The following is a 17,739-nucleotide window of genomic DNA, read 5'->3' on the forward strand; positions in this document are numbered from 1 at the left end:
TCTGTTCCCTCTTCTGCACAGCAGTTTTTTTTAATTAATATTCTTACTTTTTTTTTCATAACTCAAAACGCGTGATCATTACTTCTCCGGATTTTTTTTTGGCTCCCGTCTTTTGTGTTTGTTAACGGTTAAAAAAACATTTGCTTCCTTCTGCCACGCGATGTAAGTTTGAAGAGAAATACTCATTTTGCTGAAATTGCTGGTATACAGGTACATTATTATATATCTACCGAACAGAAAAATCTTTAACATAATTTTATGTACAAAATCGAAAGCAAAACATCATTTCCCGATATTCTATCCGAATTGGACGAAATTCCTACAGCAAGAAGTGAAGTGAAGTTCAACGTCATTCGGTCTGAAAATGCTGCAGAGCTTATAATTCATCCCTTAATTCCTATACTACTGGCAGGAATCATCCTCGGTATTATGATTCTAACGTGACTTTGAGTCTCGCGGTGGCGGATGGTGAGGAAGGGAGGGAGAAGGTAGAGAGAAATACCGCAACCAGCATCACCCCCCCCCCCCCCCCCCCCGCCATGCCACGGGTTCCTCTGCCTTCCTTCCTTAGACTCAATGTGTACCCGAGGAACCCCCACACTTTCACAGAAACTGCTCATGCTCCCCAAATATCGTTCTGCAGCAAATATTCACTAAATACGTATAATATGTATATATGTGAAACGTATGCATATACATATCCATATACCGAGAGTCCTTCTTGAAAGGACCTGCTTGTAGCGCGCGTGATTCAACTTGCTTCATTTTTATTGACTGACATTCATGCTCGCAATCTGAAGTAAACCTGCAAGCCTTCGTTGACAAGACGAAATTCCCTAGTACCGATTGGCTGATGAGTGACCGTTAACCGTAACCTCTTGCCTATTTTAAGAATCGCCGGGTCACGGCGCCGACGCACTCTGCCTACCATGCTGGTAACATTTTTACGAAGTTGGCTACGCCTATAACTAGACGAGCTGCAATTGTCGAGCAGGTCCTTTCAAAAAGGACTCTCGGTATGTACGAGCATATTTGCGTACTGTTTGCTTTAGCTCATCCTTCTGCCACATTTTTTAATAATTGGCATGTTTAACTTTGTTCTCTTTTTTTTTGATCTTATTGAAGCTGCGCATGTGGTCAATTTGTACTCTTTACCCTGAATTTTATTTTGAAAAATATGACTGAAAATTTGTATGTTGTTTTCGTAGAACAGCAACTCTACGAGAGAAAAATACCGATGATGGTCGAGAACACAGCAACTGGCTATCACGTTCCTGAATTCAGATGAAGAAACGAGTAAGTTGCCGATGTCACTTTTCAGATATTTTTTTCCTGGTGTGTAGATAAAGTAAAAATACCAAAAAAAAGCAACCCTTGTAGGTAAATATTTTTGAAGGAAATGTTGCGGAGTGCGGTACACTATCGCATACCTTTGTACATACCGATAATGTACCTATGTATGAGCTATAACGTTCAGCGAAATCTGTACTAGTGGATTATTATGACCATCGGTGCGCTTGCCGAAGCATTATTGACCCAGAATCCAGTATACATATATTAAAGGCGGGTAATGTACCTGCAGTGAGAACTGTTTGGTTCTAATCCTTGAGACGAAGAAGGAATAATTCAACATTGAAAATTCTTCCCTATCTCTACACCTTACAGACGAAAATCGATATATTGTATACAAATTCATACATCCCATGAATTATTTGATGAAAATTAGATTTTCGAGAGTGCGAAAAATACAAAAGCCCGTGCTGGGAGAGAGAAAAATCAAGGATGTACTGGCTATACATTCTCAACCAAAAGTGAGTCTCGTCAACAATATTGGTTACTTTATTATACTATGACTATCGGATAAAATCAATCACAATAAAGACGATAAGAAAATTAAATTTGAATAATAATAATGCCCGAAAGTTACCAATGAATTGTTTAAACAGAACATTGTTAAACAAATTTATAGGTAATGTCTTTTTTTTTTGTCACGTGAAATGAATTCATTGATTTTTCTGAATACACATGAACTTCTAAAGAATTTTCTCGTTATTTTGAAATTTCCGTTTTCGAAAATGTTAGTGTCGCGACCAGGTAAACTTCGAGCCGAGTCCGCACGCTTGCGCGCCAGATTTTTTATGGTTCGAAAAACCCTTCGACCTGGCCACAAAACATCTGGTCGTCAAATGCAAATTGCACATGCGGCTACGCAAGCTTAACGGTCGATCTCGGCCGGGGTTTTCCACGTATACTCGCCGATTGGTCAGAGTCACTTTCCCCTTATCAGAGGGAGTTTTTGGTTTTAAGCTTAACCAATAAGAAATCGTAATTTAGGCAAACTCTCCACCTACCCCTAACGAACGTGGGAAAATTTCTAAAAGCAACTACATCAGTCTACGACAACGCTTCGGAGCAACGCGATGCCCGAGTTAAGCTCTGTAATGACGACAAATAAAATTCAACTTCGAAGAACAATCCAACCGATTATTCTACCCAACCACAATATCCGTATTAGATTTTGAAAAACGTAGGAAAAACCGTGGATTTTGGATACGTTTTCGTAAAAACGTTGTACATTACAATCAAGAAGTTTCCGCAACATTGAACGAATAGTTTCGTAAATACAGCCTTTACAAATTTTCGAAAACGGAAATTGCAAAATAATAAACAAATTCATTTCACACGACAAAAAAAAAAAAACATTACCTATAAATTTGTTAAGCAATATTTTCTTTATAACAATTTATTAATAACTTTTGGACATGATTAATATTCAAATTTAATTCGCTTATCGTCTTTATTGTGGTTGATTTTTTTCCGATGTTTATCTTATCATGAAGTATTCAATATTGTTGACGAGACTCACTTTTGGTTGCGAATGTATAGGTAGTACATCCTAAATGCTGTCAGGTGGTAATCTACTCTCGTGACACTGCGTCTGTTTCGTTGTACGAGACGAGGTAAAAATTGGTACGGAAATCGAAAGAGTGGTTGATGAAAAAAAATATTATAAGGTAAGGAGGCGTTGATGGTAATTAATGGATATGCAAATTGAAACAGTTTGATGCGTGACGGGAACCAAGATAAGATTTCATTTAGAAATACTTTTTCGTGCTGATAGGATATCGTTGGACCAAATTCTGAGATACTATGTTCTGGACAATTTTATGTAAGGCAAAGATTTCCTGGAAAAAAACTCTTTGCTCTACTAACCACGGACGTTTCGTTGCATACACAGGATCTTAATTTATATTGTAACGAGTATCGTTCACTTGGGTTTACTCCGATTAATATTCCGCCCCGCCCCGCAACTATAATTCTAATTATAATCACTGCCGTTTCCCAACTAGCCAAAAAACGATCTACAATTAGTCAATTCTACCGCATTGTCCGAAAACGCAACCTATTACATATCAATTCTGTTGAATTCTCTCTAATCGAAATAGCTCACGCGCAGCCTCACTGCGGGTCGTGGTGGTGGTACGAACCTGTGCATGCACACCGTGTAAAAATAATTGTGAAGGTCTGTTTATACGGTAGTAGAGAAAGTAGTGATCGATGCTGGAAATTTAACACCGGGGGTTGTTCGCCGTTTATAATGCACATACATACATACCTCTCCATACCATTTCTGCTGGATGTAGCGGTCGAGCGGCTTGGACGTTTACAAGGTGAGCTACTCGAGCATTAACATGCATCCCATTAAAGTGACATGGCACTTTCCACGCCTTGCGATATTGGGACCCTCCAACCTTCGTCCGAGATTACTCGACAAGTAGCTGAGCGGCACTCTTGCCAGAAATTATAAACGATAAGCAGGAAATGCAGGTCAAGTTTTGAAAGGTAGAGTTGGCAATATTACGTTTTCTAGCGATGAATTCAAGAGAACTTCTCTACTTCTTTTTCTACGACTTTGCTGCTATTCCCTGACTAAAACACTAATTTGAATATGAAGAGCGAGCATGCCATGCAGTGCTTCGGAAAACCATATCACAACTATACGTGAATAATGGATATCCGGTGACATAGGGAAGCTCGTCAAGCTGGTAGTTGATACATCATTTTTCGACTCGAACAACGGGCTCAATTTCTACCTTATATTAAAAAACCTTCAAAAATTATTACCACGCAGAGCTGTATAATTAAACTTGTAAAATTGATGTGTTCACTTATGTATTCTGTGTACGTATATCCCTATACACCCATGTCTCTCTATAAGGCAGTTCTATATACAGCATTACGCTATACCGACCTCTTTTAATTACGGCACTTTTTCGATTTATGGTCCACAATGTTTCGTTATATGGCCAAAAACTCGGAATAGATCCAATTGAATTTGTACGGATTTGTGCAAAAATAATTGATTCGTTATACGGCTTTTCGATTTACGGCCAACTTTTCCGGGACGTATCTAGGCCATAAAGCGAGGTATGGATGTATAAGGATATCAGAGAAGGTTAGAGAGGGTGAGGGCGTTTCTTAGAATTGAGGTGAAAATTCCAACGGTGAATTCGCCCATCCGTGTGGTATTCGAAAGAAAGTAAGACGATCATCGCCGTAACCTTTCGGTACACCCATCCTTATCTCTCGCATACCGTACGTCGGGTGCTATCTTATGGCATCTTGTCCCGCTAAAATCGTTTTTCAACTGGCTATATGTGCGAAGGAACCTCGATAGATAACCTCGTCTACGATGGAGAAGAGCCGCGGTGGTCGCCTGTAATGAAATATCCTCTCTCGGACAAGGCCACGTACCCTTACGCATCCTTTGAATACCATCACACCTCCCGACAACGCCGTCATTGATGCTTCAGGCTGCGCGAGACTCGTCGAGAAATTTCTCATCTCACCCCATGGTCAAGGACTTGCGGGCTTGAACTATACAAGCTTATCGAACTCTTTGTCCTACTGGAAATGGAGATATTCTTCTATTTCTTGAATACAATTTCGCGACAAAAGTCATTTACTCCCGCATCGTCGCATCGGGAAAGGTTAACTACGGGGTACGAAGAAAATAACTGAGAAAAATGATGGGACAGAAGAATAGTACACGAGACAGACAAAAGTCAGAGATCAGGAATCCAGGTCACGTGCTCGAGGCGAGATCTATGATGAAATGAGAATGAATCGAGGTGGCGTGGGAAGAGAGAAAGAGGGGGAAGAGAGGGATTCCACCCCCAACTAATTACTCAATCCCAGATTAAAACCGGGATGTCGAACTTTTCGTCAGTGTTCACGTTTACCCTTGCCTTGTGTTAGCTTCGGATATCGCGTAGACTCCTTGCGGTATCAAATAAAGGATTACAGGTATTTAGGTTGAATGAGATTCGATCATGATTAATATAACAATACATATATTTAACGAATCAGTAAGGTAGCAAATCGATGTAATTCGTTATTAACATGAAGTTCTCATTGATAGGTTGTGACACGAGTATACATTGAAAATTGTTGTGGGTAACCCGCGAACTGAAAACGTTCACTTTGATTCAGGGTGCTGGGACAATTGACATACAGTTGAAATTGAAAAAAGGCGGAGTTATGGGAAAAGTTAGAGAAACAATAAGATAGGATCATAAATTTCTAGGATGCGGACATGATGAGAAAAAATGCAGCTAGGTACTTGAAAGGTTGGAGATCAGAAATACGGATATAAAACTCAAGGACACCGTGAAAGTTAGCAGAAAACATTTCGGAATCAGATGTCTGATTGCGAATTACCTCTTAAAGTCTAGCGAGGGTTTTGAGACGCAACAGTCGATTCGTTGGATTTGAAAGACTTGACGACAGTTTATACATGTTGACCGACTGGTTTGCTCTGCGGTTCTTCTACTTCACAGAAGAGATATATTTCATCAACTTTGTTGTACTGGGTATTAGGTATTAACCTACTAGGATCTTCCTGCTGCTGCTGCTGCTGCTACCCTGAAAGCTCGGTCTTCGATCCCGTTAGCAGAGAGGACAACTTATCCGCCTCCAGGAAAATTACATCTGCTGGCTGGCTGCTGGATGGTTGGGCAAAGTTACTTCCCCCCTTCTCAAACTCTCGTCCGCCACTCTCTAAGGGTGCAGGATGGGAGTGGGCGACGTCTTGCGTCCCACATCGAAGTTCGTATGTATTTATGGTATGTATATGTACACCCAACGTCAATTATACATGAACGAATCTGCTGAAGGATATCGAAATCAATATCTCGGTTTGGTTCTTATCTCAATTGTTTACCGGATTTGTTGTATTACACATGGATATATTTCTGAATAGGTATTATATCTTTTTACTCTTAACGCTTTGTCTCCACATATCCTACAGCTTGGCCCACGAGGTAATATATCTATCCATCTTCTTCTTCTTCTTCTTCTTCGGGCAATCAATACCCTCGCGTAAATAATGTACCAAACGTCGTCGTCGTCGTCCCGGGCATCAAGGCCTGGTTACCCCTAACGACATAAAGTCTATAGGGGTACATATACACGGACTTCTTGACGCTGGCAGCGTTGGCGCGTTTACACGTAGCCTCGTCGCACGACAAGGTCGTTATATTTCGTTTTGATATTTAACATGCCGGGGGAGAGGAATTTTTTTTTACCATAAAAGATTAAGTGAACATGTACGTATACCTGTATGATGTATACCATACACCCAATTGTACTAGATGCTGGGCCAACGCCATGATGTGAAAACTTCTCTAATCAGGTTGTATTTGTAAGTATTACATCATATATGTGTAGATCTAGAGGAATCCGATGAGAGAAAACGAGAGATAGAGAGAAGTTGGAAATCCTTTTATATACTGTAGGAAAGTATTGGGAAATTCGTGCTGTGTGAGAATTGGTCCGAGGCAATTGTATATGAGTATGCGTATGTGTGTATGTGTGTGTGTGTGTGTGTGTGGGTATGTGTGTGATAATGTGTAATTAAAACTTTTCGATTGGTTCTTCTTGACCGCATTCGAAAGTAAGGAAGACGGAGAGGGAATGATGATTCAGTTTAATTTCTCTTCGATATCGTATATTTAAGACGGTATTATGCAAAGTTTGCGCAATTTTCACGATATAGAAGAGAGAGAGAGAGAGAGAGAGAGAGAGAGAGAAAGTGTATAGGTAGATGAAAATTTCTCTGGACGAAATTTCCCTTTGAAAACGAATATTCTTTCGAATCTTGGTTAAACCCAAATAATCCTCTGAAACGATGATTAAATCTATGACGAATGCCCGCAGCAATCGAATCCTGTACGGTGAGTTGAATTTTTCTAAATTTTAGCCGTGAGGCAGGACGAACCTGTGGATCAGATACGGCTTTGAGGTGATGCACTTTGAATCAGGTTAATTGAGATGAGATGTCGAGAGCTTAGCGAGGGAAAAGCGGTTCAAGCAAAACAAAACTAAGCTAGACTAAACGAAACTAGATATGAGAAAGGTAAAAGAAGAAACAAGGTTTCACCCGTGGACTTGAAACTTTAAGGTGGACAGTTTATTTTTTCATTTAAACTTATTTATATTTATTTTATCACTGTTTCCTTGTATTACCACGGTTTTATGTTATACCAAACATTTTCGAGCAATTAACAGTTTTATGAGTAAAGTTGCCTCTCTGCAGCACTTTGATTAGTGGCCGCTTAGCACCGAAGTTTTATTTCCTTGCAATGAGATAAAGTTGTTGCCTCACTCAATCGTATCTCATTATCATCATCATCTTCCTCCCTCTCTTCTTTCATGCGCTCCTTTCCTTAAATATTTATATACCCACTTGTCACAGTGATCGTTTTAATCAGTCTTCATATTAATGCACAACTTCCGCCAAAATCTTCATCAATAAGAAATGACCACAGTTCTATTTATCGCACCACTCAGTCGTAACAACAGTCCATAAAATGCAATATCGATGCGATCCGTAGGGTTGGAAATAGCGCTCCGTCCAATAAATAATGTAGAAACTTGTGTATAGATATATGCGACCTTGGGATTTTTCGCTATAAATATCGCTAGGTTATAACTCTGGATACGCGGTAATATAACGAGAGTTTCAACTTCATTGTCAAATAATGTAAGAGTGCAGTTGTTATGCCACAACTTGCACAGCAATTTCTTTCAAGGTCACCCATATCAGCTACCAGCTAGAGTCTAGACTCAGGCTCCGGGGATTCTTTCAGTTTTACAGACAACTAACCTCCTGCAAGGCTAGATCGATTGTCCACCTCTGTCGACGACCCATTCTTTGAACAATTGTTTTTCCGTTTTTTCCCCACGTTTCTTATTCTTTCTTTCTTTTTACCCGCGCATCTCCGCTGTCTCGTTGTATTTTCTGTATCGGTATCTATAGCTATATACCCACATAACTCGGTCTTCCATCATGTCCTCGTGTAATTTTTTACATAGATACACTATATACAATATATATAGATATATCGTCCACGAAAAGGGGTGCGGCTTTGATCTTTGAAAAAAAAAATAACTCGCGGTGGCAAAAAACGAGATAATTTTTATACCGTCGATATTGTAACTCCCCCTCCCTCCCTCCCTCCCTCCCGCCCTCCCTCCCTCTCTCTCTCTTTCTCTCTTTCTCTCTCTCTCTCTCTCTCTCTCTCTCTCTCTCTCTCTCTCTCTCTCTCTCTCTCTCTCTCTCTCTCTCTCTCTCTCTCTCTCTCTCGCTCTAGCCTATAATCAGCAAGAAGTTCAGAACTTTTCACCGGGATACAGCTACGTTATTATAGGTATAACCCTTAGTACCGCATACTGTAACTCTCACTTCAAGATTGCTAAACTTCAAAAGATTTGAAACGCTATTTTGCTTTGGGAAATTCGAATGAGTTTGATCTCTCTGGTCGCTATAGCCTTTCCTACCCGTCCTCCTCTTTGCGGCACGATTTATCTACCCGTCATTCCGACCTTGTAGGTATAATTTTGAAATAGTGATTTCAGGTGAATTCAGTTGACTGACCACTGATGCATAACTTCAGGCGACTCCACACGAAGAGCGTATTATAGGTACTCTCAAAATACGATCATCACAAGCAGACCCAGGATTGGGAGTATAAAACATGGAAGACGGAGTCACATATTACACTCGAACATCAGAAACGTTAAATTGGTTATGAATATGGGCGTATGAAAGTTGGACTGGAATATCAGCGTACATCAGGCTCGGCAGAAGAGAACCGTTAGAGTTGTACACGACAGTTGCATCAAGAAGAGTTCTCATGCTCGTAGAATTTATCACCCCTCCGTCTTTCGCGGAGGAGCGTGACTCAAGAGAGACGAGAATACCGTTTGCAAGGGCAAAAAATACTGCGAGCTCCCTGGAAAACAAGATTATAACCTTTCGCTGCTCGAGGAGGAGGATTCCATTAGCAATATCGAATTCAAGTCTGCCGTCCGCAATCCTTCAACCTACATCAATGATGATGCAGCAACGGTTTGAACAAGACAAGAGGTTATTGCAATACTGTAAGAGTGAAGAAGATATGAAAATCGAACAAATGCGTAGGTATGATATAGAAATTCTTACTCGCGGCGCGAGTCGGATGCAATCGCATCTCGGTTTTCTTCTCTTTGATTTGACAATCAGAGATCTTTAGGAATCGTGTTACTATACGCGTATACACCGTATCTTACACCTCCCACTAGAAGAGAGAAAGAAATACATAGAATTAGTAAGGGTAAGGTGGGACAGGCGGGCAACGTGCGAGTTTTCATCGCTGGAAGATGAAGTTTGCCGAAGTACTTAGAGAAGTTATACAATATTCCGCGTGGGAGGCGCGAGAGAACGTTTTCACGTTTCATAAGTCCCTCTTTCCGTCCCCCATGGTCCTCACCTGAGAGAGTGTGATGGACACGAGCGTGTAACGTACAAGAGCCGAGTTTCCAAATCGAAAAGGTGGAAAATCAGTCGTGCAGAGGATTGATTGAATCGTGTCGCTTTTCCTACCTTTACACACATACCGTAATTTCTCCACGCCGTGATTATGACGCGCCATTTTGTACACCGTGAAAAAACCGTCGAACGCACAAAATGGCGCATGGACTTATGACTGCGTCTTCCAATGTATGTACGTACCTTTACACCTTGCGTCTCGCGCAATATCTGCGACGAATACAAAGGAGGTAACTTAACGACGTTGAAATTGCCTTTGGGTACCACGATACATAAGTATTGTACTTTGGCATGCGCGAGGAACGACAAATTGAATTCGTTCATCGTACTTCTCAAAGAAATTCGATACTGCTATCTTATCTCTCCATTATGCACCGTTGCCGGCGCTAACAGTATGTTCACGGGAATGCATGCACTACACACCCATTTACTTCTAATTGCGCGTTACAGTAGCTGTCACTATCACTATTACTGCAGGACTACTGGTGGGCATTGCAACGTGTTCCCTCGACGCTTCGAAATCGAACTAAACGTAATCCAACTCCTATTATGCAAGTGACGAACCGAGTCTTGCATTGCTATATATTTACATATTTTTTTATTCAAGTATAAAAATTTCAGGATAACGTGAATGTGAATTGCACTAAAAATTAATGTTTTAGCATATCCTTTTGGCAAGGAGATAAATGGACGGAGAGAAAAACGTGAATAACGGGTCAAATTACCCTGTTATTCACATGTAGTCAATTTGTAATACCTGACAATGATTAACTCTACGATGAATAATCATTTTTCCCCCATGAGCAACATAAGTAAAGACCGTAAATGGGGCTTACCCGACGTTAGTTCGTCTGTACCGCACTTTAAGCGATAGGATAAGGAGATAACAAAAAAGCCAGAAACTGGGTAGGAAAAAGAGACACAGTGTCCATTATATTCAGACCAGCATCGCTCACCTAACCAACCACCGAGAGTCCCTCTTGGCTCGCTATGCTTCCATATAAATTTTCGCTTACGCAGACCCTCGCTATCTAAGGCTACTTAAAATTCCTTTCAGAGAGAGAGAGAGAGAGAGAGAGAGAACGAGACGTACTCTCTTGCTCTTGCGTCTCTCCACCATTTCGTGAAATTTCTTTTTTCTCCGTCACTCCTGATGATGCCTCGCCGTCAGGACAGAGTCCGTATCAGCATGTTGTCTCTACACTCTAGGGAACGTAGTTGGATTTCGGATGACTAGCTGCTTGTAACATAGAATATTGTTGTTACGTATATTTAGAATTTCACTTGACAGACGTGCACGCCAGTTTAATTTCAAAGTTGGATCGGGACAATATGCTCCCTCAGAGGAGGGGTCAGGGAAATTCGTTTCAAAGATTCTTCGCACATCTCTCTTGTCTGCAGAGTTAAATTCATTCATGCTCGAGTAAAGCTTCTTTCCTTTCCGCAGCTCCTTCCATTCTATTCTATTCCCTTGACTTCGCTTTTAGCCACTTTACATCCTGAGGGTACGTAGACGGGTATCACTGGCAGGAAGATCAGATTTCCGTTCCAAGTCACTACCGTTATTGTAGCATTGGATCAGTCGAGATTTATGGAGGATCCACCGAGTGAATAGTTGCTCCCCGCGCAACGGTCTCTATTTAGCTAGACACTCTGTTATTTAACCTTTCCGACGTTTTATTGTACCGTCTCATCACACATTTCGATTAGACTCTGCGGTCCTTCGTGGCTTTTGTTAGAGCCCCGAATTGCTGTTTGATTATAGTTCGCTGATCATTTTTATTCCTTTCATTTCAACTCGAACACCTTATGTATGGCGAACGTAATTTAATGTTAAATACGAGTTTGCGCCGCCCTTTACAGTTTGTTTGCTTCTTGTAAAATAATTATCATACAAACAAACACGATGCTTTGAAGATTAAAAATCTAACGTAACATGATTCTGTGGGAATTTATGAGGGTATAATGTGATTGGAAGTAAAATGAAATTGGCTATAAGAAATTTGAATAGAAGTCTGGAGAGCTGGATAAGTATATTATAGGTACGTATAGTTTTCCATTACTATACGCGGTCGCAGGTTATATGCGTTACGGTACTCGTAAAAATCTATTACCATATGAAACAAAAAATATTTTACCGTCGTTCCCGCAGTTGTTATTCCAGAGACCAGCTCTGCACAGGTATACATATAGATACATACATACATACACGTATATGGATTACACTACGAATTGTGAATTTTTCAACGCGGTTGTTACACTACGAGGCTCGCTTTTTCTTTATCTTGGATGGCGTCAAACTTGGAGTATACGATATGCGGAAAGTAATAAATTAGACTTTTGTCGTTTATCGCGGGGAGAACAATCTTTGCGAAATAAATAAACGTTGATGACAGTAATGATTTTGAAATTCTTGGAGACATTCTCGCCACGTATTTATGAGAATCTCGCACGTGAAGGAAAATATATATTTATTCAGATTGAAGAATCGTACATTTCACTGATTTTTCGGAACTTTCTCTTTCGCACTCCCATTTCATCTATTCTCTCTCCGTCTTGATTTTAAACATTATAGATATAATGCACAAATTCCAGTGAAACAGAGGAAAAGAATAAGAGATAGAATGAGAAAGAGAAAGAGAGAGGGAGCACTTTCATCACAGTCTCTTGGGAAATCAAAAACATTTAATATCTACCATCCGCGAAAGACTCTGAGAGATCTCTCTTCTCTGACAATGGATTATAGATATAGATATATATATATAGATATATATATATATATATATTAAGGTATACACTGTATATGTATAAATATCTCATTTTTATGTACCTTATCACACATACCAGGATTTCGTATACCTATCATTCGTATACTTACTAAGGATTGTCGTATTATGCATGTAATAGACCGAGAGTGCATTTTAACTGCTATTATTATTATCATCGTGGTTATAGTTCACTGCAATGTATTGCGTGCACAAGACGACGTATTACCACGAAGATTCACAGGGAAAATAATGGGATTCTTCTGAAAGATACGAAGAACGTTGTCGTATAAGTTCAACGACCAGTTGCTATTTTGTCGCTTACAATTATATTTAATCGTAAGGAATAGTTTCTTCGTTTTATCAACGTCACAAAAATCCGGGACTCCTGCACTGCCTTCGTTCTCTGCAATTCATCAATTTCAATTTACCGCATTGGATCAAGCTTCTTTCTCTTATTTCGTTATAAGTGTATAAGGGTCATTCCATGTCAATTTAACGACTTTGCGACCGTGACCCTCTTAGATTTTTATAATTTTTTAATGTGTTTTTATACAGATAGAAAGAAGTCCTCAGCTAAATTTTTAGCTCTTTATCTCTTCCCATTCCGCAGTTGTCGATTTTTGGAGAAATTAACGAAAAAAATTCATGTTTCTAACAATAATTGAAATAACCTAATTCAATACAAAAATTTTTAAGTATTTTTTGATGCTCTTTCTGAAAAAAAATACGCAAATTGTAAAGAAAAATTTCTTCATGCTTTTTGGCCGTTTTTAATCGAAAAATTGTATTTTCGTTTAATGGGACACTTTCGATTTTATCCAAAAAAATTTACCAAATTCTACGTTAAAAAACAAAATTTTTGAGCCAAAATAGAAGATGGGCTTTCAATAACTTCTAGTGCAAATAATTTGAAAACTACGTTCTGAGAAGGAAAATAAATCAAAATTACCGAAAAAAAATTTGTTTTGAAAACTACGTTCTGAGAAGGAAAATAAATCAAAATTACTGAAAAAAAATTTGTTTTCAAATTATTTTCACTAGAAGTTATTGAAAGCCCATCTTCTATAATAGCTCAAAAATTCGGTTCTTTAACGTAGAATTTGGTAAATTTTTTTGGATAAAATCAAAAGTATCCCATTGAACGAAAATCCAATTTTTCGATTAAAAGTGGCCAAAAAAGCATGAAGAAAATTTTTTTTTTCAATTCTTGTATTTTTTTTCAGAAAGAGCATCAAAAAATACTTAAAAATTTTTGTATTGAATTAGGTTATTTCAATTATTGTCAGAAACATGAATTGTTTTCGTTAATTTCTTCAAAAATCTACAACTCCGGAATGGGAAGAGATAAAGAGCTAAAAATTTAACCGTGGACTTCTTTCTATATGTATAAAAACATATTAAAAAATTATAAAAATCTAAGAGGGTCGCCGTCGCAGCGTCGTTGAATTGACATGGAATGACCCATAAATATGTGAGAGCAATATTATACTTCGGAAGCATAAGTACTTATAACTGATGATCAGCCTATATCTAGCTACCATGCTTATTTGCATCCTTGTCTTTAACACTCCGTGCTGTTGCTGCTGCTGCTACTGCAACGTGACGTGCATTTACTCTGCGACGGAATTTCTAATCAAGTTTTTAATTGCATCTGAACGGGTAATTGTATTATAATATGCACGTAATGAGGATCGATAAATCTCTCTGGTGCAAGGTAGAGATGCGATGGATGTTGCGGGGATGGTTATTTGCTTTAGAGCGTAAATCAGTGAACATACTCCTCCTCTGCCTCCCGCGCAACGCCGTCACACTGCAAATACTGTCAATCAAGCTAAAAGCGTTTCTCCACCTATTCTCATCCTAGCTATATCTACCCATCGACTCGTACACCTATACTAACTACGGCCAATTTTTTGATGTACAGGGAATCAAACTCAGAGAAGTTAATTGAAATTTTCTAAAGCTGGAAGGTATGATGATCATCATGAGATACATAATTTGTCTTTATGATAACTTCTTTGTTTTGAAGTGGACACTCTTACAAGGAAGGTATCTCAGGTCGATCTCTCCGATTTGATCTCTTTTGTCATATGTTATAGTAGATTCGAAACTAAGCAGCGCGTATTTTTTTTTATCCGCCATCAAACATTTTAAGGCGGTGAAAATAACCCCTAAAGATAGGTACCTAACGGAGTGATTTCTTGATGCGCTTGATGTATTTAAATGATGAAATCACTCCGTTGGGTGCCCATCTTTGGGGGTCGTTTTCATCCCCTTCAATAGGAGATAAAAAAAAATACGTGTCGCTTAGATTTTAGTCTACCGTAACACATTACAAAAGAAACCAAATCGGAGAGATCGCCCTGAGATACATTCCTTGTTAGATCATCAAACCTTCGCTCGTTTACTGATTTATTACTAGTATACACAACTGCCGTGCATCGCGAGTTAACTGGCATTTTTATGTAAGCTTTCGAGGGAAGCCCGTTGTGTACTACAAGGTTATCTGATTCGTGGGGGGAGCAACGGTGAAGTATAGAGGCGGGTATAAAGCATCGATGATAATGTTAGCGAAAGAGGAAAAAGGAAGAGGAGAACCACAACCTCACGTATGAATGAGCCATCATCCTTCCGCTTCTTTATCTGCCTGCACTGTGTATACAACATCAGTGTGCAACTCGGATAACACCAAGATAATCCGATGTTATGGTCGCATCAATGCAGGGAAGTTTGCCGTGATAAGTGTATTCACACTTGAAAATAAATCTACACACGCGGACTGGGCAAGCAGAGATAGATTCATAGAAAGATATTTTATTTTTATCCATGGGCATATTGGACAAGCTTACGGTGCATTGACATAAAAGACATGTACCGTAGGCAAATGAAAAAGTATGGGCGCCAAAGTAGGCTGAGGGGGAGGGGGAGGTAGGTAGGTAGGTAGGTAGGTAGGTAGGTAAGTAGGTGGGTGGGTGGATGGATGGATGGATGGATGGATGGATGGATGGATGGATGGATGGATGGATGGATGGATGGATGGATGGATAGAGAGAGAGAGAGAGAGAGAGAGAGAGAAAAGCGTTTATTCAGAATGTCCTGGGGCAAGGTACCCCCTAAGGACAACAATACATTACAATGTTGAACTCTCGATAGAACGTAAAAAATAGAAACATTTATAATTTAATAAATTTCTTAAGGCAATTACCTGCGAACATGACCCACCAAGGTCGGCGGTGGTTACCTAACAGCAGACCATTTCAGACTCCCGTTTTTTCAGAAAGCAAAATGTTTTGAACGTAGAAACATTGGCTAATTCGAAGAATTTCAGTCATACAAGATTTTGGCCGTGTTTTCCTCTTTCGAAGCCCAATCATTGATCAGCGTCAGGATGTTCTAAATTTTCGTGAAATGCAAGGTGATTGACCCGCTCTATTTACCCTGGATAAACGTTGTGAAACAACTGTTTGTAGAGGGCTAATTCAGAGACTTTTTTACTCTCTCGTGAAGTTGAAGTGGAAATCTTCAAGTGCAGGAATTATCAAGACTAATCCGAAAAATCAACGCGTTCCGAGGACGTTAAGATCACAGTGAGAGAAAAGTCACGAGTGTTTCCCTCCGTGGCATTGGTAGAATCTTTTAGCAGCACCAGGTGCAGGTCTTGCGCTCGTTTACCACTGCAAAAAGCAATTCAGCTCAGAGAGTGAGCGAGAACATTCACTAAGAGAGAGGAGGGGATTTCAGGTCAATGAATCGTTATTGCCGTGTAGCGCAGTGCTTCGTCGTTTTCAATTTTCCCGTCTTACGTGTGCTCTTCTCCTTCGCGACCATGGAATGGTGTTGGAATTTTCTAGTTTTGGCTCTTATCGCCCTGCTAAACGGCCTCTGAAGTGTCGTTAGAGTTGCGGCCGGTAAAAACGCCGTGGCTCTGAACTAGCTTAATGGGGAGGAAAACTCGTGCGGGCTTTTCTAATGCCCAATTTGCCTAAAAGGCGTGAACCATCTGCACAACCGAAATAAGGGTTGAAAAGAATCCTGCCTATTGCGTAATGATCTGTTTGCTTTTCGCATGACGCGGCTCATTAGCTACTCAAACATTGCTTGTTCTAACCACGAGACTGAGCTTTTATGTGGGTTGTATTATACCCTCTGCGAAATCAGCCTCCTGCAAATCCCTTCAGACTTCGAAGCCTTACGAATATACGCCGGTTGGAGTTTAAAAATAGGTCTACGTGTAGGCTACTGTTCGTGATCGCTGAATTTCTGCCCCAAGATTCGTGTATGTGTATATTAAACCTGGACTAGCAATGTATCACTTATAATATTATGTAAATACCTGCAAATACATTTTCACAGACGGAAATGATTTTTGCAATAGACTATGCCGTAATCGCTTTGTAAACGATGAGGAATGAATATCATGTAAAAAATATTGCGAATTTGTATGGCGACTTTGGTAGAATAAAAATGGAACTACTGAGAGATTCCAATGTATATTATAATATATAGCAATAAATTTTCGTAACTCAAAAAGCACGATAAAATGTTTCGCATTGACATTTTTCTATCCAAATAATGTCGTCGTCGCTGCAGTGTGTGTATAGTATAGTTTTGGAATTTATAACTTATTTACTATTATTCGCTATCGGATTCTGGTATGGCTATCAGGCTATGTAATATAACCTTCGCTTCTTTTTTTCTCCCCAATAAATAGAAGAAAATAGGTGATAAAAAAAGAAAACGCGCCCAGCTTGTACAAATTTATAGACTTTCGTCAGGCCGTGAGTAGTATGAGATGTATAAGGTTCCAAACCACCTTTGATGAAAACCGTCTCATCGCAAAATCGATATTACTCTCGGGACCATCGTGGCTAGCGGATTAGTTTCCTCGAGAGACCAGACTCTAGCTCTCTTTCCCTCTGGCAATCTGGCTTTTGGCCAACATTTCTGAATGTTCTCTCCCATGCCTCCCGTATTTTTGTCGTGGCAAATTATCTTTTTCAAAAATATACGTATAATGTATTTATTTCACGAGAATATCCCCGAAACTATTTGCAAAACAAGACAAAAGAAAAAAAAAAGAAACGAAAAGTAAAACTTGAG

General features: G+C 39.6%; 1 protein-coding gene across 5 annotated transcripts in view; it reads right to left on the minus strand.

Annotated features, from left to right (window-relative positions):
* Positions 1-17,739, minus strand: part of LOC124180343 (octopamine receptor beta-1R-like) — a 59,139-nt gene that overhangs the window by 30,491 nt on the left and 10,909 nt on the right. The window lies entirely within an intron of this gene.

This window comes from Neodiprion fabricii, chromosome 4, assembly GCF_021155785.1.
Source record: "Neodiprion fabricii isolate iyNeoFabr1 chromosome 4, iyNeoFabr1.1, whole genome shotgun sequence".
In the NCBI taxonomy this organism is placed as follows: Eukaryota; Metazoa; Arthropoda; class Insecta; order Hymenoptera; family Diprionidae; genus Neodiprion; species Neodiprion fabricii.